Source organism: Sarcophilus harrisii, chromosome 2 (genome assembly GCF_902635505.1).
Source record: "Sarcophilus harrisii chromosome 2, mSarHar1.11, whole genome shotgun sequence".
Taxonomy (NCBI): domain Eukaryota; kingdom Metazoa; phylum Chordata; class Mammalia; order Dasyuromorphia; family Dasyuridae; genus Sarcophilus; species Sarcophilus harrisii.
Window position 1 is genome coordinate 628,198,491 of NC_045427.1, and position 23,756 is coordinate 628,222,246.

General features: G+C 34.6%; 1 protein-coding gene across 1 annotated transcript in view; it reads left to right on the top strand.

Annotated features, from left to right (window-relative positions):
• Positions 1-23,756, top strand: part of BMPR1A (bone morphogenetic protein receptor type 1A) — a 104,703-nt gene that overhangs the window by 23,422 nt on the left and 57,525 nt on the right. The gene's annotated exons all lie outside the window — the stretch shown is intronic.

A 23,756-nucleotide genomic window follows, 5' to 3' on the forward strand; every position in this document is an offset into this window, starting at 1 on the left:
AATAAGGGGTCTTGACAGGGAGAAGGCTTCTTGTGCAAAACCTTGGAAGTCATGGAAGAAGATTGGATTTGGGAATGATGTTCATGGTGGGGTAGGATAGTGATTCTGTGACTGGAAATTTAATTCTTGATAGGTTCTTAACTCTTCTGGGTTGGGTACCCTTGTCAGATTCGGTCTGAGTAGCCTACTTAGCCAGATAGTGCAGGGAATAGGTGCCAGATCTCAAGTCAGGAGGACTCATCTTCCTCTATTCAAATCTGGCATAGCTCTATGTTCCTGAGCAAGTCTTTTAACCCTGTTTTGCCTCAATTTCCTCATTTTTAAATGAGCTGAAGCTCATTAAAAAAACCACACACACACACACACACACACACACACACACACACACACAGATTGAGATTTCTCATCTCCTCATCTGTTTTCTCTTTTCTAGGTGTCGTCATGTAATATAATAATATTGCTTTGCTTTCTGCTTTTGTTGATCTTCCTTCTGGTTCCTGGATTTCATAAGTGCTGTTCTTTTTCCTAAAAATGTACAACCCTTTCCCTTTAAAAAGAAAAACTTGTGATGTTTCTTTTAAGTAAGCTATACCTTTCCAAACCTTGATATTCTAGTCATGGGTCTTATGATGCCAATTCAAAGTGATTCCTACGAGGACAGATTTTCCTCCTTGCTTTATGATCTCTAAGTTTATTTTGCTTTGTGGCTCAATTTTTTTTGGTGTGGGTAGATATCTGAGACTGTGGATTTTATCACTGGTTCTTCTGATGAGTTTTAGATTCATGATTTAAAGCTTTGTACATAAGGTACAAATCAGGGAGCTGAAAGAGTTCTGGTTTATAACAATGAGTCTGGTCACCAGCAGCAGTGTTGATAGAATGTTTATCAGTTTTGGTGTTGAATTGTCATCTTATGAGGTTATGTAAAATTATTTATGGCAGAAACCTTTTAAAAATTGTTAAATAAATGAAAAAAATTTAATAGCATTTAAAAAAATTGACAATAGTATTTTTGTACATGTAAAGGTAGTTTTCAACATTAATTTTTGTGAGACTTGGTGTTCCAAATTTTTCTCCTTTCCTTCCTATGTCACCAAGCAATTTGATATAGGTTAAATATGTGCAATTCTCTTAAGCATATTTCAATATTTGTTATATTATATAAGAAGGATCAGACCAAAAGAGAAAAAAACCACAAGAAAGGAAAAACAAACACATAAACACAAAAAGGTGAAAATGCTATGCTTCGAACTACATTTAGTCTCCATAGTTCTCTAAGCTATCTGCATAGCTACCCCAAGGTTATTGGAATTCATAATATTCTTAAATAGACAGTTTGGAGCAGTTGTGTACTTTAAACCATTTGGAGCATTATATTCAGCAGACTGGGAATGTCATTTCAAGGGTTTCAGCAGTCATTACTTTTGTATATGGTTATCAGTTTGCATACTGATAAGCACAGAATTTTCTATTTTGAACAACCCTTCCCCTCAGTGCTTTTGATTTAGAGTGCCAAAATAGTTAAAGGATCATTTAAGTTGTTATGGTATTTTATTAGTTGTTAATGTATTCAGACTGTTTCTTATGTTCAATAGTTTAGTTGTCTGAAGTTACTGGAAGCCTTTAGAATCCTGAAAATGTAGAATATGAAACAGCAGCCAGGAGACTTAGTTTTTCTGGCCTTTGCCCCACCACTAATTGTGACTTTGGCTAAGTCAAGTAGTGGCTGTTTTGTTTTCTCATCTTAAGAAGGCAAATGATATTAATGCTAGCTAGTGATATAAATGTGTGAAGTTTCAAACATTATATATAAATATGAACGGTTACTAACTCATAGCTTTTTTGGTTAACTTTCTCAATGAACTAATGAGAATGAAGGTGCTTTAAAAAGTATTACAAGTTATGTAAGTCTAAGATTGTATTATTGTCAGAATATGTAATCAGAAAATAGCTATTTGTTAAGAATTATTATTGTGTTGGTGCTGTATACTTTTTAACCATTACTTATTATTTAACTACTGGATATTTTTCAGTTCTCATATTATGATTTAGCATTTTAGTTTCATTATTTTGTTTTCCTTACCTAAGCATAGTCAAAATTATTGACAGTTATTTGGAAATAACTTGAATGATTCATACTTAGGCAGAAAGATGTAAAACACATATTTGTAGGACTTATACTATTTTTGTGAATACTTTTCTGCCTTTCTTGAAGCTAAATTCTAACTTTAAAGTTGAAGAGAAAATGATCAAATGCTTACATTAGGAAGACTTAACTTCTCAGCTCCTCAGATAACAGTTTAGTTCTGAGCAATAGATATTTTATCCAGGTAATATGCTTACAAATGCTGTGTTTCTATGTATTCTCGTTCTGATACCAAAAGATTGCTGTGTTAAGTAAAAAAATCATTTTTCAAAGATTTGATTTCTTGGGGTTTTTTAGTTTGGTTTGCTTCCTCCCCTCCCCCCCTGCATTAAACTCTAGCTGTGGAGAGATCTTCTCCTCCAAGCAGTGCTTAGATGCCATTTTGAGAGGTTAAATTACTTTCGAAATGTTGCCATGAAGGAGGAGGGGATGGAAGGAGATCAAGTTACACATTCTTCCTTCCAGAGCCTGCCCCTCTACTTGAAGGCTGGAGACACCCTGGCTAGGCTGGAAGAGACATTTGCCACAATTTTCTTTAGCCCTGCCCCCCACTTAGGGGACAGGAGACCTAGAGATTTTCATCATCTGAGGCCTGTAAAAGGGAAGCAGGGAAGTTCCCATGTAGAAATTAAAATAAAACTTTACCTCCTCCAAGTTTTTATTTATCCTTTTCTCTTTAAAGGTTTCTGTTTGTTTTTTTTTTATCGTTCTTGGAATTTAAGTTTTGTTGCCTGAATCCTTTGTTAACTAAGTGAATTTAGAAAAATTTCCTTCCGTTTTCATAGGAATTTGTATGATAAATAGATTTATTTTTCTCCACCAGAAGTTCAAATGTCATTACGGATTTAAATTTAACATTTTATTTGAATTTAAGTTTAGACTTTAATATGTAAGTATATTTAAAAATAAGCTTATTTTAAAATATAATAAGCTTACCTGAATTTGTGTGGAGCTGTGGATTTAGAGTTGTGTGATGGAAGAGAGTCCCCAAATTAATAAAATTATCATTCATCTAGTAGTAGTTATAAACCTTTTCAAAGATAGTCTTTTAAGTAAAAAAAAGGCTTTTGTAAACTTTAGATTCACATTTACATAGTTTAGTTTAACTGATTTAGATAATGCTTTTCGATTTTTAAAGGGTGTTGTTTTCTGGCTAGAGTAGGAAAAACTTGCTTTTCTTGGCTTTCAGAAATAATTTAAACAATTCGGAGTAGATTAAAATATTTAATACTCACTTAAATTTTAACTAGAGCTTGTTTTCAGGACTGAAATAACTAAATATTATTTTTGAATCTTTCTACCACATAATTAGTTCATCTAAAAATGTGTTGATCTTTTCTAATTCCATTTCTTGGCAATTTGACTTGTTTTTATTATTGTTATCTTCCATTAAAATCCTGTCTCATTATGGTGTGTGGTAATAAGCCTTGGCTTTGAACATCATCTCTGCCCTATTCTACAAAACTGACCAGGGCTCAGTGATTAGATGAGTAAATGGAGGACTAGTCTTAGGTATAATGTTTTATGTACAATAAAGGGGAGTACTTTCACTGATAAAATTTATTAATTATCACTTAAAGTTTCAATAATACTACAAAAATATCATTAAAACATTAAATGATATATTATCATTGAGATTGTATATACATATAAATTTATTCTCTGACAATAATAGATTACATTTATATAATAATTTAATGGTTTACAAAACATTCCTTGTGACTACCTTAAAAAAATAAAAAGGATATTATCCCCATTTTACTGATGAAGAAATAAAGGGTCACAGCTTTTTGAACATGGGAGTCTTTCCACTAGACTGTGTTACTTCAAGATCCCTATGGCAATAGGGGTGTGTATTTTCTTAATTTTGGATTATTTTTATAGCATGCTTTTTGCTGCATTGTCCAAAAGATAAATTCAGATACAATTACTGTAATGGTATCTTCCAAGGATTAGAACTGAAATTAAGCAGTTTTATTTAATTTATTTCCTAAGTTCCTACTCTGTTTCTAGCTTATTGCCAATAATTCCCTTTGACATATTTAAATAATTTTCTCTTACTACCTTTCTGGTTTCATACATTTCTTCCTAAGCTCTGGCCAAATGGGTCTACTCCTTGTACTAGAATCTAACCTTTCTCTTTTCTTGGTATGTTCTCTCCTGTTTGTTGTTACTTTAAATATCACTCTTTTAGACCTTAACTCAAATTCCTTTTCTTCCAAGAGGCTTTTTCCTCTTTCCTGATCTTTAGTGACCAGGCTTCTTAATTCCTAACACTTTTTGTTCCTTTGGAATTTAGGATGTGTTATTTTTTTCTGGTGTTTTTCTTTTAGACAGGTAGGTAGATAATATACGTATTTTTGTTTAGCCATTTTCAATTATACCTGACTTTTTGTGACCTCTTTTTGAGGTTTTCTTGGCAATGATATTGGAGTGGAACTCCTTCAACTCATTTTACAGATGAGGAAACTGAGACTCACAGGACTGTGTGACTTGCCCAGGATCATACAGTGAGTAAATATCTGAGGTTGGATTGAACTCATATTTCTTTGATTTCAGGATCAGCGATTTCCGCTGTACCACCCAGCTCCCTGTAGTTATGTATGTTTAAATACATGTAATATACATGTTGCATGATAGATATTAACATATCTTTATACATCTTTATTTCTCTAGTACCTATTATACTGTCCTGTGCACTATTCCATAGTGCGTGAAATAGTATTCTAGTATTTGATTTGAGTTGGCTTGCCTTTTTTAGTTTATTAAATCCTTTGAAATAAAAAAAAATGTTCTTATATAATCTTCTGTGTAACCAAATATATATTTTTTCTCTTCCTTCTTTAGAAATTGAGCTTTAAAATAAAGAATTAAAAAAAGGAGACAAAAAGAAGTCTGGTGAAACTAACTAGTTCACCTGCACCTAAGTCTGACAAGTTCTCTTTTAGTTATGTGCTTCTGAAGGGAGAGAAAAATTTGTTCATTTTTTAAAGGGGTGGGCTTGGTCATTATCAAGTTACACAGCTCTGAGTGAAGTTTGGTTGTTCTTTTTGTTTAGTTGGTTGTTTTCTATAATTTCTTGGTTCATGTCTAATGTTCATGTCTAAAGTTCATTAATACTCATTACATTTGGTGGGCCATCTCCCAAAGGGTATCTATTTTGTTTACTTACATTTCTTTCCTACTACAGAAATGTAACAATTAATATTTTGTTGTAGTAGAGATCTTTTTTTTTTATCTTTGGAGGTATATGCCCAGCAATGAAATTTCAGATCAAAAGTTATGGAATTTTAATTATTTTCTTAGTATAATTAATGATTATTTTTACAAAAGGATTAGACCAATTCACAACTCCACCAACAATATATTAATAGACTTGTTTTTTCACAACTCTTCCAAAATTGACTATTCTCATATTCATCTTTGCAGAGTGTAATGTGAAACCAGGAATTATTTTGATTTTTGTTTTTTTTATTAGTGATTTAGGACAATCCTTTACATAGTTATTTACAATTTATAAATCTTTTTGATTTATTCTTTTAATCTCCTTTGTTCATATATTGGGGAATGGCTCTTGATCTTTAGTTCACTGTTTTTAACAAAGTTTGTTTAAGTGAAAGATTACATTTTAAGATTTTGGTAGATATTTCACTATTAATTATCTTCTAGAACTCTCAAGGAAGATTGAAATCTATTAGTTAGAAAGTTTGAAGGTCTTTTTTAGGACTGATTTTCCAAAGTAATAGGGCAGGTGGTTTATTTTGAAAGATTGCTTTTTTCTTTTTAGTATCCAAATCTAGTTACTGTTTCTTAAATATGAGACTATTACTCATAGAAAAAAAATGATGAAGATGATATATTCAGAGGTTGCTACTGTTACAGTTTTGTTTCATGTTTATAGTTAAATACAGTGGGAATATCTGCATATTTATGAATGGTAAACAGGAAGATTCATCTTTACCCAGGTAAAGGGAGCCACTGTTGGAGCTTATTGGACAGAAAGCCAGCTGTGAAATAAGAGATCTGAATTCAAGTTCTGGTTTTGCCATTTGGCTTGATGATCACCAGCAAATGCATGAACTCATTGCTTTTGGCAACTTTCAAAGACCAGAATTTACAAAGGACTTGATAGTTTTTAGCAAGCATATATTCACCCCTCCTGTGTTCCAGATCAAAGACAAAAGCAGAACTGTCCTTGTCCTCTAGGAAGACGGTCATTCAAACTGGTGAAAACATGATTGCCTTTTAATAGATAACACAAACAGGTATACAGATTGGTGTGAACCAAGGTTTCTCCACTGTGAATACTAACTCAGAGCAAGTCCCAGGCCACTCTTCTGGTCCCTCTCCCCCTCATTCTATCACTCCTTCCTCCCAAAAAAGTAACACGGGAAATTTTTAACTTTTGGAATAAGTTGTTAGCATAGATTCATTTTGAAAGACTATATGAAATTATCATTTTTATGTTAACTAGAAGTGATTGATCAAATTCACATTTATTATATCTTCATGTACTTTTGTGTAATTATTTCCCTATGTTACTTTTTTTTGGGTTGAACATACTGTTCCATATTTACAATCTTTTTCTTTTTTGTATTATATCCCACCTCCCCTTATGCTATCCATTTTGGCATTTACTTTTAACAATCTCTAGGACCTTAAGGCAATTTTTTTGTTTCTTTGAATAGTAATTGGTCTGTTGACTCTCTTTTCTAGAAGTGGGTTATTATTAATTTATTTTTTAAAATCAGCATTTAACTCATACCTTGTTATTGAAAACTTTGAGTTTTAACCATCATTTTCTCCAGCCATTTCCTAAATGGAATTGATTTTTTGTCTATTCTTTCATTTTATAAATGTATAATGAGCTTGAATTATTCAGAAAGTCAGTGAGCCCTTGGTCTTACATGGATATAGGGGTATTTAATTTGACTTTTTTTTATAAATGCAACAGTTTAAATTTATTTTGTTAAAATTATGATTTATTGGAGAGTGGCACTTTTAAAATATTTGACAAATAAAGAATCAAATGTAGGACTGTAAATGTTCACATTATTTAAAATATTGACTATATTTTTATTCCAGTTTGTTGAAATATATTTGCAGTGGGAGGACAGGACTACTATAATCTTATTCCCAACAGGGTATATAGTACTTTGCCTATATAGCAGGTACTTAATAAATAGTTATTGATTGAATTTCAGTTCTTGCTCTTTATTTTATTAATTTTCAGAATCATTTGTGATATTGATATGCCACCTTCTTTCCCCCTTTTAAAATAATTTCTGTTGAGATTCTTGATCTTTTAACTCTGTAGATGAATTTCCTTTTTAATTATTTTGAATTCTCCTTTTCATTTTCCATATGTACAATTTGGTTTTCTTCACTTTTTCAGTTAGTTATTGTTCAGCTGTCTCATGACCTTATTTGGGATTTTCTTGGCAAAAATTCTGGAGTGGTTTGCTCAACTGATTTCCTTCTCCAGCTTGTTTTACGGATGAGGAAACTGAGGCAAACAGGATTAAGTGATTTACCCAGGATCACATAGCTAGTGTTTGAGGTCAGATTTGAAGGAAGATGAATCTTCCTGCTTCTAAGCCCAGTATTCTATCCACTACACCAGACAGAGCTAATTTGTTAGGAAGTTTTTCCTGATAGTACACCTAATTTGTCCCCTTTTCAACTTCCACTTTTTGTTTGTGGTTCTATTGTCTCAGGCCAATTCTTGATCCTTCTTTTACATGAAAGCCTTTCAGATAGTTGAATATAACTTCTTCTCTTTTCCAGGCTAAATATCACCATTTCCTTCAGCCAGTTTTCATATAATATGAACTCTTCTCTTCAGAATCATCAGTAATCCTTAATTTTAAAATCAGATGGTGTTTTCCAATCAAGTCAACTCATGCTGGCTGTTATATATTAGCTCCCGAGGCCACCCTCCTTGGAGAGCATTCAGTATCTTCCTCTTCATCTGTCTCTCTTCTTCAGATGCTGTCCTTATATTAGAAAATCCTAATGTTATGTTAATGCTCCCTCTGTCTCCCTAGATTCTCAGCTTTCATAAAATCTTATGACATACTCCCTTTATTTCATCTCAGCCAGACCTAGGGATATCCAGACACACCATTATCCATAGGTATTTCATTTCCTCCACCTTTCATTCCATTTTATCCTTTGTCTTGCAACTCATAAAACCCATTCCCTGTCTTTATCATTAATCATCTAATCTTTCCACTCCTTAGTACTTTCTTAGACAGTTATTCTTACTAAGACTTCACTTTGGATTCTTTCTAGTCTTGACCCTTTAAGTTAGTCATTTAACTTTCCACTGCCCTTTGCTTTCAAATCTCTTTTTCCCTTATCCCATTGCCAGTTTATTTCTTGCCAAACTATTAGTCCAGATTTACTTCGCTAATTACCTCTTTCCTTTCTACTCTTAGCTTTGCTGATTGGAATTGTAGGAACTTATACAACTTGCTATTTGGCACATTCTAAATTCATATTATCTGACATCAACTGGGCTCTCAATATAGCAAAGTAGCACTTCTGTTCCTCTCTTATTGATTCCCTATCTTACTATAAACGTCCTTTTCCTTCTTCAAGCCTCATACCTTTTCCCCTCTCTTAGCTGAGCACCTTGCCTCTTGTTTTACTGAAAAAAATTGAAGCCAATTCACAGATCGCTCTTCTGCTCTTCTCTTTTAAATCATAACTACTTGATATCATCTCTTACTCTGTCTTCCTTTCCTCCAGTTTTTGACAGCAAGAAGCCCTAGTACAGAAATTTGTTTAGTTTGAATTTGCATTTTATTTAATCAAGGTTATTGTTTTTCTTTTTTTCTGAATGGTAACTGAAAGGTGAGAGAGAAATAACTTGTTGTTAATTGAGGGAAAAGTACAAAAGAGAACAGAAGGAAGTTCAGGAGGAAATACAGACAAGCTTATCAACTTGCAGGTAATAAAATAACATGTTGAACTTATATAGATTTTTAGAAAAGTAAGCCATATGAAACAAAAATCCATGGTTTTTTAGCCTCTTTTTCTGCTCTATTTTGTATATGGAATGTTTTGTTTTCTAGAGTTCATTAAACTTTGGAATAAAATAAATATAATTAAGAAAAACAAAATGAGGTGACCCTTTTTAGAAAGGCTAATTCCTCTACATGTGGACTTGATCCCACCTCCTCTCATTTTCCCCAGTAAATTGCATCTTTAATCATCCTCCACTCAGGTATTCAACCCTTTCATAGCAACCAGTTCCTTCTCTACTGCCTTCAGATATGCCCAATTCTTCTCTGTCCTTAAAAAACCTCACTAGTCCCTATCATACCTTTAAAGCTTTTGTATTAGATATCTCTCCTCCCTGTCTCAGCTAAATTCCTTGGGGAAAAAAACCCTTTACATTTTTTGCCTCTGCTGCAACTACTAAGCACTATTCATCCTGGAACTCAATCCAGAGCTGAACTTGGAGCTGCAGGAGAACGGGATACCTGGTCACAGGGGCCTAGAGGAGTACTGCTGAGGAGCAGGAGCCTTTTTGTTGATTCTGCTACTCCAAAATTTGATTTGAGGACTTATTTTTAAAATTGTTAAAATTGTTTGGAGGGAATGTTGGGAAAGTTCAGCTGGTTTCCAGCCTGTATTCCATCTTGGCTCCTCCCCCTAAAGTTCCCAATGAGAGCCAACTCCTACTTCTCTCTCTCTTGCTGTCTCTGCTTCTGTCTGTCTTTCTTTTTCTCTGTGTGTGTCTCTCTTTCTCTGTCTCTGTCTCTCTTTCTCTCTCTCCTCTTTCTGATTTGTCTGTCTCTCTCTTCCTCCTTCCCTCTCTCCCTCTCTTTTTCCTTTCTTCCTTCCTCCCTCCTTCTTTCCCTTCCTCCCTTCCTCTCTTCCTCTTTCCCTTCCTCCCTTACTCTTTCTCTTCCTTCCTTCCCCTTTCCCTTCTTTCCTTCCTCTTTCCCTTCCTACCCTCTTTACCTTTCCTCCTTCCCTCCCCCGCCCCCCCCCAGTTTCTCTCTGCAAGGCAGTTGGGGTTTAAATGACCTCTCCAGGGTCACACATCTAGTAAACGTTAAAAGTGTCTCAGGTCGATTTTGAATTGAAGTCCTCCTGATTCCAGGGCCAATGCCCTATCCTCATCGACAAATTTCTGCCCCCTCCTCTCTAGTGATCTCTTAATTTTCAAATCTGATCACCTTTTTCAATCCTAATCCTTCTCAGCCTATCTGCTGCATTTGACGTTTTTGAACTCCTCACCTCCTCTTCCACCTTTTCATGGATGTTCTTTTGGGGCTTATATGACACTACTCTCTCGGTTCACTTCCTATATAAAAAGTAGCCAAAGGGTGATATTACTCTCTTTCCTCTGCAGGAGGGCTAGAATGGACTTAGAGAGGGCAGAGGGAGCACAACAGCTTCAGATTTTAGTCTTTTTTTTTTTTTTTTTTTAACACTTTTTAATAGGACTTTTCATGTGCCTATCTTCTACCTTCACCTTCTGTTACATGCCCTTTTTTCCATTTCTTTTTAAAATCTAGGTTGGTGAATTACCTGAGTGCCCATGTCATTCTCTTCAGACAAATCTTGTTTCTGTTCCTCACTGGAATTATTTTCCTTTGTAAGTTAAGCATTTTATTCCTGAGACCATGTCCAATCTTTCCTGGCCTTAATTCCCCTTCACATTTTAGTCTATGAGAAGCTACCTATCTTTCCTCTGAATCCTTTGCAATCTGTTTTCCCAGAACCCAGGGTACATTTCAGACTATGCCCGGATTTCCTCTCTTGTATCTCAAATTCTAGAAGAGAGAGGTCATTTTCCCCCAGGGTTTCTGTCATTTCCAACCCAGCAACCATTTTCTTCCTGTTAATGAGAATCAGATCCAGAACAGAATTTGCCTTTATTGGTTTTTTTTTTTTAACTTTTGAAAGATGAAGTTTTCACTAAGTTCCAAAATTAATTAAATGCTCTGCTTTTGGCAGTACGAAATTCCAGCAAATATATGGATAATGGAAGTCCCACTTCTCTAAATCATGTTTTAGTGCCATGATTGTGAGATGTCTTGAATACCTCATCTTTTTGCCCTTCTTCCAGGTAGTTTTTATTGTGCTTTAGTAAAAAAAAATCAGGTTTATTTTTGTCTCCATTTCACCCAGATACCTTCTATCATATTTTTCCCCTTTGATTTCTGGATTTCATTATTTGTGTATACCTTCTCAACATATTTTCTATCCTACCACATATATAGAAATACATTATAGTTTGGTGCAAATATAAAATGACTCATACAGGTGATCTTTGAGGATTCTGGTCTATTAGTTTGAACAGATAATTAGTGAAAATTTTAAGATTAGATCCTGGTTGGCCATTTTTTTGCCATATGGCCCTGGAGAAATTATGCAGTCTGTGTCACAATTTCCTTATCCATAAAATAAGGATAATAATACTTACCTACTTTTAATTATTGTTTGTGAAGTGCTTTGAGGTCCACAGATGAAAGGTATTATGTGTGTGTAATACATTATTACATGCCTCATGACAAAACCAGCTTTATTCTCCCCTGCTCTTCTAATCCCATTCAACAGGAAAGAACACCCCATGGGACAGTATAGAAAATGACTCAAATTGATTGCAGACAGAAAAGGTTAGAACAAAAATGATTCTGAAGTGAATGAAACCCAGCCCCGGGAAGCACTAGGTAGCTGTCCTAAGTTAGAGATGTGGGTGTCCTGGTTCTACAGAAGTAGCTTTGGGACTTTGGGGCAACATTAAAACTTTTTGAGCTATAGTTTGTTCATCTGCAAAATGAAAGAAGAGGTTTTATTTTTGACTTCTCAATTTTCTGTCTGCATCCATTCCCTCCCTACCCACTAAGAAGACAAGCAAGGTATCAGTTATACAAGTGAAGTCATGCAAAACATAAGCAGAATATATTCTATGTGAGCCATATCACAGAAAAGCAAGAAAATTATACTTAGGCACTTGGAATTCATCAGCTTTCATTCAGAAATTATCTTTGATCATTGTATGATCAGAGAAGTTAAGTCTTTGACTTGATCATCATCATAGCAAATATGTATTTTTTTTAATGGCAGTATTGTTGTTACATAGGAGTTATACCTGTAATTAAAGCTATTGCCTGTTAACAAGTATTTATCAAATGCAGGCCATTTTCTGGGCTGGGTAGATACTAATTCAAAACCAAAACATTCCCTACCCTCAATCATCTTACATTTAGTTGATGATGATGGGCAAGTAAGTAGTGACTTCTGGTTGGAGGGATTCTAAAGAACCCCCTGAGTATGGAGCAGAAGGTATAACTGATCATAGTGTCCTGGTGTTAGCAGATGGGGAGTTGTGGGATAAGGAGCAGCAAGTCAGCCACTTTGCCCAAACCATCGAGTGTATGAAGAGATGGAATGTTAGTAATCTGCCTGATGAGGTCAACTGTAGCTAGGCTCTGATGGCTTTAAAGGTCAAATAAAAGGGTTTGTGTTTTCTCAGAGAGGCTAGAGGGATCTGTTGATGCTTTTGGAGCAGTGATGTAATGGCTGTAGCCCGATTGAGGCTTAAACTATGGAACTTGGGTATAGTGGAAAGATCATTGGCTCAGATGTGAGAGCATCTGTATTCAAATCTCATCTCTGACACTCATTGAAAGTACATGAGCAAGTACTTAACCTATTTGGACCTCAACTTTTATATGTGTAAAATCAAGAGATTGGATTATATAAGTTTTGAGAAATATTCTAGTTCTAGATCTATGGTTCTATAAATCTATAAGTATCATTTTGGCAGATTTTTGGAAGACAGAGATGGTATAGACTTGAATCAGGAAAACCAATTAGGAGGCTCTTGCAGTAATTCAGGCAATGGTAATGGTAGTTGTACCATTGTATAAGCAGAATGTACCAGATTTGACAACTGATGAGGTTTGAGAATGAGTAAGGATCCTGGAATCAATTCAAGGATTATATACCTCTGATAACTCTTGATAACTCAGAGGCAGAATGGAGGATTGTAGACTCCAAGTCTTTGAAGATCCCTGGATTACAAAGCTTGTTTCTGCCATAATAGAGACACTAGTATTTGTGACCTGACATAGTGGATATAATGATGGACTTGGAGTCAGGAAGACCTAGCTCATAGTCTTTGTCATTCTTACTAACAGTGTGACTTGTGGCAAGTCACTTTTGAGCCTCAACTTTTGAATCTGTGAAATGAAGGAGTTGAGTTAGATGGTTTCTTCAGCCCCTTCCCACTGTGTTTCTGAATCTCGGATCCTGTAATTCCCATTGAGGGAACTTGGATGACTGAAAGGATAGGCATGTGCTTGACAGATGGGGAAATTAGGAAGAGAAAGGGTTTTAGAGGAAAACATGTGAGTTTTGTCTGTGCATTTTGAGTTTGAAATCCTTTGACCTGTTCATGCTACATTCATTTGGCCTGGTAGGGAGGTGATAGGGAGGTAGGCTTTTAGTTATTTTCCTATGCCTGCCAGTATTTACATATAGACTTTACAGGAGATTGATTGTTAGAACTCAAGAGAAAAACTAGAGCTGAATCTATAGATCTGAGAGTTATCAGTAGAGAGATAGTTATTGAGCCCTTGGAAGGTGATGAAATGAATGAGATGGGGAGGAAAAAGGGGAGAGAGAGAAGCAGATGGATAAATATAAAAGAGAAGGGAAGAACAGAGGAGGAAAGGGGAAGAAAAAACTCAAGAAAGAAAATGGGGGCTACCATAATTAAGAAAGTAGGACTTTCCAACAAAGTGGAGGAAAAAAGTGGTCAAACAAAAGAGAACTTAGAGGAAACCACAAAAACCCTGGTATGAGAGTGTGTCTAGGAAGTGAGAGTGCTTAGCAATGTCAAGGCTGCAGAGAAATAGGAGGGCAATGCCTTTCTTGTAAAGGGAGGCCGGATAACCTGGGTTTTAGTGCTGAAGCATCTAGATAGGCTGATCTGTCTGGATTGGATGAACCTCAGAGAAAGAAAGGGAGGGTAATATGTGTATTGATGAATGTTTGGTAGCCTGTCAAATATTATAAAGATGTATAGTATCCTTTTTTAAAATTATAGCTTTTTATTTACAAGTTATATGCATGGGTAATTTTACAGCATTGACAATTGCCAAACCTTTTGTTCCAGTTTTTCCCCTTCTTCCTCCCACCTTCTCCCCCAGATGGCAGGTTGACCAATACATGTTAAATATATTAAAGTATAAATTAAATACAATATAAGTATACATGTCCAAACAGTTATTTTGCTGTACAAAAAGAATTGGACTCTGAAATATTGTACAATTAGCCTGTGAAGGAAATAAAAAAATGCAGATGGACAAAAATATAGGGATTGGGAATTCTATGTAGTGGTTCATAGTCATCTCCCAGAGTTTTTTCACTGGGTGCAGCTGGTTCAGTTCATTACTGCTCTATTGGAACTGATTTGGTTCATCTCATTACGGGAGATAGCCACGTCCATCAGAATTGATCATCATTGTATTGTTGTTGAAGTATATAATGATCTCCTGGTCCTGCTCATTTCACTCAGCATCAGTTCACGTAAGTCTCTCCAAGCCTTTCTGAAATCATCCTGTTGGTCATTTCTTACCGAACAATAATAAGATGTTAGCATCCTTAACAGAAACTTGGAAATTATACTGTTTCCTGCTTGGGCTGTGGGCCTCAAGTTTTTTGGAAGATGGGCATCCCATAAATTTGTTATATATATGCCACTGTCACCCAAGAACAACAAAACATGAAAGAAAACAGTCCTACACAGCTTTGGATACCCCACTGTTAGCTATTGACCGAATTCATAGGGAAATTTGGGTCATGTTCTAGGGCCTCTCCCTTTAGGAGTCTTAATTATCAAGCCTCTCCCCACCATTGTATGCTTCTTAACAAGCTATTTGAGAGTCTTCTAAGGCAGAAGCTGAGCCACCGTAGTGGAGAACAGCCAGGCCCAATTTTGTGATTCTAGATGCATATTTGCAATTTCTATTAACCACCCAAACCACCTGCTTTTTGTTTTCTTTGTAGAGCATACTTAAATCTAACTAGACATCTGGAGGAATATGAAAGAGCTAAATGTGGCTCAAGAATAGTTGCAAAACGGGCCAAAAAACATGGAGATCCTATTTGGAAGGGGGTCATTTTCCCTTTTCAGTTAACTCCTTTTGAAGGATGGGGTGAATGAAGAAAAAGAGGGGAGAAACTTTCACACCCCTAGGCTTTTAGTTATTTTCCTGTGCCTGCAAATGTTTGCATATAGATTGATTCCTAGAAACTTTACAGCAGAATTTAGCATCAGGCTTCTTTTGTCAATTGCTATAGTTTTCTGAGGCCTGAACTCTCAAGAATCTGGAGGTGTCTTATTTCCCTCCTGAGGTATAATTCTAAGTATTTGGAGTAAGAAAGTTTTTAGTTCAAGCCTTCATTCTATTTCATCATTGATCTGAATGCTGATTTCACTTTGGGATCAGGTGGATGGTGTGTGTGTGTGTGTGCCTGCGCGTTCATGTGCACACGTGTGCATATACATATGTTTATCACTTTAATCTTTACTCCTGATGAGTCAAACATAACATAAATTCACTCAGATGCTGAGATAAATAAAATCAATATTCATATATATAAACTGAGAAAATTATGTATATGAGCCAAGAGTTTTTTTCAAGGGCAAGATTTCCATGGCTTAAAGTTCTACAATTGGTTCTGGAGAGAGTCAGTTTTAGTATCTCTACTACCTTTTATTTTACTGATATTTTATAGAAAAGTATGCCTAAAAGGGATGATCTGTTAAAATATTGGTTACCTGTTTGATCTAATAACTAGATTTTGACCTCTGATGACAGGGACTGGTTTTTTATTTTTTAATTTTTTTTACTTTGCTACTTTTTTTAACTTCAGTGTTTGGCACATTGAGATACTTAAAATATTAATTGGTTAATACAAAAAAAAGAGGCAAGTACATCTAATGCTCAGTTTTGCCAGAATACTCTATATCTGTAATACTTTTCAGGATTTCCTCACAGAGGAGAGAAATGTATCCTCAGAGGAGTAAGTACTTTTACTTGCCTCATGGAAAAATAGTGATAGGAGGATCCTCAGATGCCACCTGGAGGGTATAGGACTGATTACAAGAAGGAAACAAAAGAATTCTGTTTGTCGGTAAGGAGGCTATACGTTAACATGACTAGATGTAAAAATAATACACAGCACTTATTTAGTGCTTTATGATTTGTGAAGTGCCTTACAGATATTTTATCATTTTATTCTCACATCAACATTAGGTGCTATTTTATCTCCATTTTACAAAACAGGAAATTGAAGTAGAGAGCAGTTAAGTGACATGCCCACGATCAGAGCTAGGAAATCTTTGAACCCAGGTCCTCTTGACTTGAGATTTATCCCTTTATACCTCCCATACCACCTGGCTGCTGAGACTTTTCACATGTGAAGATTCCTACCCATATTGGGTGTTTTACATGAGAACAGGATATGCTTATTGGATCCTTAAAAAAATTTCTAAATGAAATTTTTAAAAATAAATTTTTATAGTATCTTTTGTTTTTGCAGTCTCAATTTCCTTTGCATTTTTTTCTTTCCCCTCCGAAAGAACCATCCTGTATAACAAAACTTTTTTGAAAAAAGAGGGCGAAAAAATCAGCAAAATTAATAAACACGTTGAAAATCTGACATCATATACGGTGTCACACACTATGGAACCCTTTTTTCCAACCCCCATCACTGCAAAAAGTTAGGAGAGGTTGGCTTCTTATATCTCTTTTTCTTGAAACAAGCTTTTTTTTTTTTTTTTTTTTTTTTTTTTGGTAATTCTGGAGCATTTCTTTCCTTTTTAAAAAATGTTTCTAGAATTCTTTTGTTATTACATTATATGATTTTTTCCTCTTTTTACGTTTCTCTTTTTCAGAGAACAATCCTATATAGGCAAGTATTTTTTTTTTAATAGGAAGAAGAAAAAATATCATTGTGTTGAAGAAAACCTGATGCTATATGGATTGTTTCACAATTGTAGACCCTCCGTTCCTGCAAAGAAATGGAGGGAGACATCTCATATTTCTTCTTGTGTTAAGCTTGTTCATTGTAGTTTTTCAGCATGCATTTTTGAGTATTAAATGGCTCTTCTTTCCATTTATGTTGTCATCATTGTTCATTTTGTTTTTTTGGTTCTACTTCACTTTGTGCTAATTCGTACAAATCTTTACATTTTTGTCTGTATTCCTCATATTCATCACAGTAGTATTCCATTACATTAATTTACTCTAAATGACCATTACTTAATCAATTGGCATCTGCTTTGTTTGCTGCCCCCAAAATACTATTTTAAATATTTTGGTGTGTATGGAGACTTTTTTGTCAGTGATCTCCTTAGGATATATAATAGGTAGTGAACAGGTGGTTAAAAAGTTGGTGCCTGATAATAAAATCAGGCGAACAGCCAGGTTTGCAGCACATCTGATGTCTGGTGTTTGCCTAAAGATTTGTGAATCTGAGCAAGAGGACTTTAAACTGAAAATAGATGGAGGAGAAACTTGCTTCTATAACTATTAAACCCCATTCAAATATAGCATGTCCTGCTTAGGAAGAGAAGATAGCCCTACAGGTAAGAACCTGTGTGAATTTGGCTCAGTCCCTAAACTTTTCTGTGGTTTCCTTAACTAAAAAATGAGGCTTTTGACTAAGTTGACCACATTTCAGTTCAACAATATTAACTAAACACTTTCTATATACAAGGTTCTGGGTGCTGTGGAGATACAAATTTTTAAGTGGAAAAATAACACCATTCTTTAGAGAGCTTGGATTCTTTGGGGGTTTACTAATATCTCTTTCAGTCTTGTCTAGGTGCCCAAGAAAGGTAATGCTGTTTAGTAATTAACCAAAAAAATCCAGGAAAAAGAATAGTAAATATAAAATAATAAATACTAATAAAATACTTATATATGTATAAAAAATCACAAAATATTTGTAATAAAATGAATTAGATCTCTGTAGGAAAATAAAACCTTATAATTGTCATTAAGACTTGGTGGATATGACCTATATCTGGAATGCCCCAGTAGAAGCCTAGATCTAATTTATAAAAAAATTTTATAAAACAAATTGGAGAAATAGAGTAGTAGAATAGTATTCTACATTAAGAAGATATAAATCTGTGTGAGAATCCATATAATTCTTTGTAGAAAGCTTGGTGGGGAAATTTTCTGTGAGGGTCAAAGAAGGTAGACAGAGATGTGATATTCTAGTAGGAGGACATCCTAGAACACTGATCTCAGAAAATGGGATAGGAGGGATGATGAGTTCTGATAAGATCACAAAACTGGCAGGGAAACAAGATATAGGAGACAGGAGCAGTTTTAGCTGTTTGGATTTCTTCTGTAGGTCTCTTTCAGCTAATAATAACAACTTAAGAATTCTCTTTACCTTGCGGATAATTTCATCCTTCATAAGGTAGAGGAAAGAGACTTAAAGGAACTGCTGTTTTGGACTGTTTCTGACCAAGAATGAGAAAATAGAAGTGATGGGAAGAAGTGCAAAGATTAATGTATGTAATTAATGTAACATATGGTGCATACTTGGTTTATTTTATAAAAACATACTTAGAAGATGGATGCAAAGTTTAGTAATTGAGGAAAGAATGCAGAGAAGTAGGAGCAAGATCCTGTCAGATCCTTTTAGAAGGAACAGCTTGTCATAAATGTTAGATTAGGGCCAAGAATTAGTTAAGTGGACTGATAAAACAATTCTTTGGGGATACCTTCCTTTGCTTCAATTTCTTCATCTGTAAAATGTGGATATCAATAGCACTTAACACCTAGAATTGAAAATAAAATGAGATAATAGCTGCAAAGCACTTTGTGAAACTTAAAAGTATCATATATATAAAGTCTTCTTATTATATTTGTATTAATTCCTTCTATAGCTTGGATATCAAACTTAAATTTGAAGCAAAGATTCTTTATCCCTTATTCCATCCCTCCCCCACTTCAGTTGTGGTTTCCATGCTTTATTTGTATTCCTTGAACTCTAAGGCGGCATGGTCCAGTTAGAATTTCAAGTCCCATAAGTAGCCCTTAGTCATGTTTTTATAGCACAGAGCCCCAGCTAGATATCAGTATGTTCAGATTTGAAATTTGGCAGTAGAGATCTTCCTGCTTCACTGATTGGCTGAGTATACTAAGGCCTGCCTTGACCTCATGAATCCTATAAAAGCCAGTGCAGAAAGGAGACCCAATTCTCTGGGACTGGTTGTTCACTTTCATTAGATCTGCTTTTGTTGTTGATTTATGGGCTTTCCTGTGAAGAACTGGGAGACCTTGATAATTGTCACCATCTATCCTTAATACTGTTATCTATTAAACAAGATTGAATTTTTGGGTGGTGCATCTGTCTCATTGACTCAGTATTACCAATTCCCACTCCTGAGTCAGGATGGGACCATTGTGCAGATGACCAATAATTGATTCATCAGTTTTTTTTCTTTTAGTTGCATTGATTTTATTCACGTAAAAGCTTTTCTGGAGGTAGTATGTGGCTGTGGAAAGAAACTTTAGAGATAGGAAGATGGGTTCAGATGTTGTCTCTACAACACTCTAGACAGGGGATTGTAGAGAAATTACTTAATCTCTAAAGTACCTTAGGCAACAACATATTACTAAAATTTGTAAAACAAGTATAGATTAGCACTAGTAGATTTCTTTATTAAATAAAAATTTCTTTATTAAACTTTCTCTATACTAGTCACATGTGAAGTCTCTTCTCTACCCAATTGAAGTTTTTTCATAATCGTAATTATCCTTTTTGTTGTTTGTGATTTCTATCCTTTGTTTTCTTGAAAATATTTTCTCTGTTCATAATTTATAAAGACACTTCCTTCTGGTATCCTTTGATTTTCTTTCATGATATAGCCTTTTATATTTAGGTCATGGATCCACTTAGAATGCAGTAGTAAATGTGTTATAAGATGCTGGTCTTAATGAATTTTCTATAAAAATTTCTTATTTTTTCCAATAGCTCTTGTGGAAGAGGAAGCCCTTTCACCAATAGTTTATGTTCTTTGGGGTATCCAGTACTGAATGGCTTATTTTTTAATAATTTAAATAATTATTGCTTTTTAAAAAAAAGTGTTTGAAATCTGATAATCCCATGCCCCTTCATTCTTGCTTTTTTATTATCTCATATACTTGAAAATGAATTGTGTTATTTAATTTTATAAAGTATCCTCTTATTAGTTTGATAAGTATGGTACCACATTTTAAAATTAATTTAGGTAATGGAATCACCTATTTGATGTTTTTTTGTTTTTATTTTTATGATGTTAGTGAGGCCCCACCTGGAATAATAAATGCCTTGCCATTTAAAGTACATTTTTACTGGTATCATATTTTTATATTTTAATTTTATGTTTTTATGTTATATTTACATTTCCCAATAATAGAATAAGAAAGGGGAAAAAACAGTTTAGCAAAATTAACCGACATATTGGAAAAGTCTGATATTATATGCAGTGTTCCAGCATTCATGTTCTTTTACCCCTGCAAAGAAGTGGATAGGAAGAAAAGATAGTCTCATCTTTTCTTTCAGGTCAAGCTTGGCCAGTATTATCTTACATTATTCCATTTAAATTCTATAAAATTCTTTTTATTTACATTGTTATTGTGTGCGTATTGTTTTTTTAGTTCTAACTTTACTCAGTTCATATAAATATTCCTCTGGTTTTCTTTTGTTTATCATAGTCATCATTTCTTATAGCACAATAAAATTCCATTACATTTTGTGCCCCAATCTAGTCAGCCATTTTCTACTAATGGGTATCTATTCTATTTTCATTTTTTTACTGTTACAAAGAAGTGCTGCTAATAATATTTTGATATATCCTGGTATTTTTTCCTGCCATTGATTTCCTTGGTGTATATGCCTAGCAGTAGAATTTTTGCATCAGAGTATAAAGACATTTTAGTTACCTTCCCAGCCTAATTCCAAATTGTTTTCCAGAATGGTTGGACAGATTCACAGAATGTTAGTGTCCTTGTCTTCCAGTGGCCCCTTCTAATACTGATTCCCTTTCCAATTATTTATCTTTATTATTGTAATGTAGTTTTATTTGTATTTGTAACATAAATCTGGAATCTGTCTTGAAAGGTCAGCATACAGATATTTTATGCATTTTATTGTAATTGGAATGGGATTTCTCTTTCTGTTGTTTCATCTTGTTTTCTGTTAGCATTGTATTGAAATGCTAATAATTTTTGTGAATTTATTTTTCTATCATATTACTTTGCTGAAGTTATTAGTTTCTTCACTGATTAAAAAAAATAAACCATCACACTCTCTGCAAGCTGTATTCTTAGCTGGCTTAAACAGCAGCTGTGGTCCCTTTCTCCTAAGGCTGTCAGAGCTCCCACTTCGCCAACCATGTGTTGGTGTGTAGAATGAAACCTTAGCTGACCCAGTCGTTAGGTGATCCCATTCTTGACTGCCATTTACTACCTAGGAAACACTGGACAATCCAGTCACCTTTTGTTTCCCTCCATATTTTGAGAAGCTGTAAGACTAGTTAGGAAACAAACTTCTGTGCCCTGGTGCTGGCCATGACTTTGCATTTCTTTTTCCTCCTTGGGGCCTTTAGAGCAGTTGGCTGTCTCCATCCCAGCCTCAATTCTAATTTATTGTGGGTGAGAAATAGCCATCCATTCTTCCCAGAATTTGAGCAAGAATAAACAGCCTGGATGTGCTTTTTTTAAATGGACAGACTTGGTGGTATAAGTTAACATAGATATACCTCTTTTATCTCATTTAATCCTTATAATAACTCTGAAATAGGTGTTAATATTATCCCCATTTTATAGACGAGAAGACTGTGTCTGGGAGAATTTGTAAATCAGTCAGCTTATTTGCATCAAGTATTACTATGCTCCAGGCTTTTTATTAAGTACTGGGGACTCAAAGAGAGGCAAAAACTGTCCCTTTCATCAGAACTTACTGTCTTCTCTTATCCAAAATGGTGATTGGAATAGCTTTAGTTTTCAGAAAGATTTATTTATGAAACTCTCAAAGTCATGATAAAGATTTTTTAAAGGTCATCATCCATTACTATTATGTATTCAGCTATACTACAAAATTGCATGATTTTGAGTTGTGGTTCTTTCCTTTACCTAAGTTTTCAGTCCTTGTTCCTTAGACAATTTAGACTCCATAAGAGTTGCTGTGATCCCACTCTAGGGCTGTCCTTTGGCTAGCCTACTTCTTAAAAGATAGGCACACAATTCTTATCATCTTTTGCACTGAAGCTTACCTTAATTTAGACTCTATTCTTATGTCTAAAAAACTAAGAGTTGGCCAGTTTCAAAAAATTAAATTGTTGGTGAAAAATAAGTTATCTTCTACATCCACAGTGATGGGGGCCATAGGAAGCAATAGGTTCTTCCCTAGCTGAGGAGGCGCACCGGCCCTTTGCTATCCCAATTTCCCACTTCATTTTACTTGGGATTTGTTAGTGAAGCTCTTGGAAGTCAGGAAGCTTTTTGAATAGTTTCTTTGAAGAGTAGAAATAAACTGAGGTTAACTTAGTATTGGAAATATATAATAAAGCAAGTGAAGAAAAAAGGTCAGAAGTTGGAATAATAGCAAGGACAGTAGGTTTTGAGTAATTATAAAAATATATTTGTTAAAGCTCTTTTATCTCATTTTCTACTATCTGAAGAAACTATACTTTAACAAACCTTTAAAAATTGCTTTAATATTTCTATCCTGTTTAATTCATCATTTCCTGATTTATGTGTGTGAATATATTAGAAGGACTTGGTTGGGATTAAAACAGGTCTCTAGGAATATATCTTGAAAAAGGCTAGGAGAGGATGAGTGATTCTTTGTTTTCTAAGGGATTAGGCTCATTTCTTTGGTTTCATGTCTTCCTACTCATCACCAACCCCCCTCTCTGTGGAAAAGGCTGGGGGAATATTTTAAGATTCAAGGTGCTATGGAAAAGAATTATCTGGGGAAAATGCATCTGTTTTGCCCTTACTGAAAATTAGGCAACAATCAATGCCTTTGTTTTTTCTTAATTTAATAAAAAGTATATTTTAGGCTAGGAAATAAAAATAAAACATTAAATTCCAACTAGAGCATTGTATTTATTTATACCTTAATTTTCTCTGGCCTTTCTAAGAACTCAAAGACAAAAAAGTACAGATGTGTGTGAAGATCTGTCTAAGAAGTGATTGAAAAAGGTGGTTAGTAAGAAGTTCCTAAACCCTGCAGGTCTTTGCTAACTGTTCTGCTTGGTCAGCCTAGCTTTAGCTGGACCATGAAAGATTTAACATAGTCCTGTGGCAGCCTGTCTGCTTTGCAGACTGTTGTCTTTAAGAAAGGGTGTTACCTGATATGCCATGCTGGTTCAGGTTGCTCCAGTTTACACACATTTAGTTCTTATTGCCAAGACCACTAAACCTCAGTGCCGAACAAATGATACTTCCAAATGGACTTGGAGACAGAGACATTTTGACCTTGGAGTAAGATATAGGTAATAGTTGTAAACCTTTTGGATTTCCACCCCTTTAAATAGATAATGGAATACTGTTTTTTCTTTCTT